A 3,617-nucleotide genomic window follows, 5' to 3' on the forward strand; every position below is an offset into this window, starting at 1 on the left:
TAACTCAATCTTGTTCATGAATTAAACTCAGTTTGGTTAAATGGATGACACATTATGCATTTTATGTATTGTTGTACTTGGTGTACTAATATTTTGTTTAGGATTTTTGCATCTGTGTTTATGAGATACTTCAGACTATAGTTTTTCTTTCTTGTAATATCCTTGCCAGGGTTTTATGTAAAGTAATGTGGTCTCAAAACAACAAGTTCTTTTTTTTCTCTCATCTGAAATAGTTCATAGAAATATTAATATTCTTTCTTTCTTAAATATTTAAAAGAATCCATAGATGAAATCATCTGGGCCTGTAGATTGAGGGAAAGTTTTAAATTATAAATTTAATTTATTCAATAGATCAAGGGCAACAGAGACTTTCTTCTTGCTTCACAGTTTGTCCTTAAGTCTCAAGAATTACAGCATTCTAACATAGAATGTTCCAATGTCTTTGGAACTCTTTCTGAATCTTCAGCTAACATGGTAGCACTAGTAAAACAGTTAGACTAGAAACACTAGTATAAAGAAGAAGCTGGTACATAGTTACATAAAATATTTTCTCAATTCAATTATACATGAAGCTGATCAAATGGATATTTCACTCTCATAAAGTTAAAAACAAAGAAATTGAAAATTTTCACATAGATCCTCTTAATTTTACATTAACTCTCATTCCATGCCATTATATATATATATTACTATTTTATTAAGTTAGAGAGTTATGACTGTGTGAGAAAAATACTTTTTCAATCTTATTAAACAGATATAATGTAAATAGCTGGTAAGAAATCTGGCACAGTGAATAAACTGGCAAATCTTTATGAAGGTGAGTGGTTTGGGATTATACATACTGTTATATATTCTATTTTCAAGTTTATACCTTAAGCCAATTATAAATTTATAAGTATAAATAGTTAAAACATTGTGACACCTATTTAATATAGTAATATTTAAATGTTTTAATATTTCACCAAAAGTTTACATTTTAAAAAATTATAAAAATACTCTTGTTTTATATTCTAACAGTGGACATATATTGGATAATCTAAAAATTTACCTTAGATAAGATTACTGGAATTAAAATGTGTCCAGTGCTATTTCCTTAGTATAATTTACAAATTTACCTAATACTGATTATTGAGTATATTATTGATTCAGTGATCTTAAAATCATTTAAAGTGTTTTCACCTTTAATTGTACAGTGTTTACTGGTACTTATTAATTCCTAGGTTATGATAATTAGAGCTATTTTGCTTATAACAAAAATCAATCCTATAAATTAATTTTAATAATTTAGATGAAAGCAAGGACTAAATACATATTCATTACTAGTATAGACAGGCATCAAATATGACCTTACTTTTTAAATTATATATTTTTCTTAAAAAACATACCAAAAACCAGCCAAAAACTACGTATAGCACTCATTATATCATTAGTGTCAACACCATATGACATTACTATTGATGACATAAAATCTTGACAAGTTGTTTTCTAGTACTAAGAGGAATCAGGCTTGCAAGTAATTCAGAGACCACAGAAATGTAAATGTGGAATATTTGTTTAAATTTGTAATACTACTACTAAATGCCTAGGTATGGTAAAAATTATGGTGTATAACTTCTTTAAAATTATTTTCTAGTTCTTACAAAGCAAGCCATTTTTTTAAATAGATGGTATTTTTCCACACCAATAGCAGGTGATTTAATTAAAATAATGAATATATTAGTGAAAGATTAATAGTTGATTAGACATAGTTTAGCTCAGAGTTTAGCTTAGTTTAACACAGATAACAATTCAACACATTAACTTTTATCTGGCACCTAGATTCAATAAGTAATCTAGAATTATTATTGTGTAATTTTTGTGTGTTGAGATTTAAACTTATTCAGTTGTTTTTATATCAATCTAATAGTTAATTTGCTGACTTCTCTTCATAAATTCACTTTTTTTTTTCCCCCTGCAGTGAGACTTTCTGAGCCTTGTTAGATCCCTGCTGGTTTACTATTTGTGCAAGTCAACCAACAGCCAATTCTATACAAACACATTCTCAACAAATCTAGGACCTTTTTTATTCCAAATATCATTAGTTCACCTTTGGTTGAACCCAGCACACTGGGAGTTTATATACTCTCCTCAGATAAAACACTAAGAAACAATGGTTGTCTCTGAATTTAAAAGACGGAAGACACTGCATTTGTTTCCCTCTTTTTTCTCTTGTACCCAAGATCAAAACAACCTCAAACATGGATCTCAGGAGGTGGGACAAAAACCTTCAGAGAGACAATACGGTGTCCAGGGCTGAGAACAAGGCTCTCAGAAAAGAAAACAAGTCCCTCTGGGGAGAAAACAAAGCCCTTGGAGAAGAAAACAAAGCTTTCCGAATGGGCAATCAGTTAATCCGGGGTAGAACCAGTCCCTGAGACAGCAAAAACAGCTGCTGTGTAAGTTTAAAAGTGTGATTTTAGAAAACCAAAAACCACCTGGGGAAAAAAGTCAATGCCCTGAACACAGAAGGTAAGTCTTATTGGCAACAGAATCGAGCCTTGGAAGTTCAGATCAAGGCTCTCAGGGAAGCCTTCCAGAACGAGGCGAAAATGCTTTAAGAAGAAATAAGTTCTCTACATGAGGAGATCAATGCCCTACAGCATCAGGAGTGTGCGATCAGGATGGAGCAACAGGCCCTGATGGAAGAATGACTTGCCCTGGAGATGGAAGAACAAGCTCTGTGGAAGGAGGAACAGGCCGTACTTGAAGATAACAAGGCTCTGAGAGAGGAGAACAGTGTTTTTCAAGAGGAGGGAAAGACCCTTCTGGAAGAGGTGAAAGTCCTGGAGGAGTGGAACAAGATTCTTCAGGAGAAAGACAGCAAACATGCTGGCTCGAAAAATGCACAATTAAAAAATAAAGCAGGAGAAGTGTTACCTGAAGATGTAACCAGCAAACCATGAGTATCATTGACATTCCAGAAAAAAAAAATCAAACTTTTGAAGGTGAAATACTAATAGTGGAGTTGGAGTAGGAAGCTTGGAAACGTACAGGATCTGGCCCTGGAAACAAAATAAGGTCCTGAAAAGTTGGAAAAAAATTTTTTTTTTCTTTAGGTTTACTTAAATTGTACAGAACTATTGGTGGTAAATATTATTTTAGAATGGAAAAGATGTATTGCTCAAAATGTGACACTGAATGGACCAGCTTGGTTTGCCCTTTAGTTTCAGAGACATTTGGTGAATATTGTAAGAAATCAACATCACAAAGGAAAACTTGTCTTAAAACTTGCTCTTAGAATTATGAAAAATATAGTGAAATATAAAACTTTGCATCCTTCATATGTATTGTGAAAAAAAAATGTTTTGTAGAAGAATATTCTGCTTTATGTTTATTCCAATAATCTAATTGAGGAGGCCAATAAAATACTAAGAAGAATTTTTAAAATATGTGAGTGTTCACAGACTTCCCACTAACTATTTTTTCTCTGTTATTTTCTTCCTTTTGCTTGCTGGGAGTGTGCCTTGCTCTCTAATAAATGTATTAATGAGAGAAAAGGGAGTGAGAGAACAAATTTCCCTAAACTCATACTAGGGCTTGTGGAGTTTGGACTGTAAATCTGTGGGATGGTCCCTTTT

The 3,617-nt window shown here is 32.2% G+C and overlaps 1 pseudogene across 1 annotated transcript; it reads left to right on the forward strand.

Annotated features, from left to right (window-relative positions):
- Positions 1-2,237: 2,237 nt before the first annotated feature.
- Positions 2,238-2,942, forward strand: LOC308605039 (annotated as a pseudogene). The gene has a single exon. The product of its transcript is annotated as an uncharacterized misc_RNA (transcript).
- The last annotated feature ends 675 nt before the right edge of the window (positions 2,943-3,617 follow it).

The sequence above is a fragment of the Mesoplodon bidens genome (assembly GCF_964165515.1).
Source record: "Mesoplodon bidens genome assembly, chromosome: 17".
Lineage (NCBI taxonomy): Eukaryota > Metazoa > Chordata > Mammalia > Artiodactyla > Ziphiidae > Mesoplodon > Mesoplodon bidens.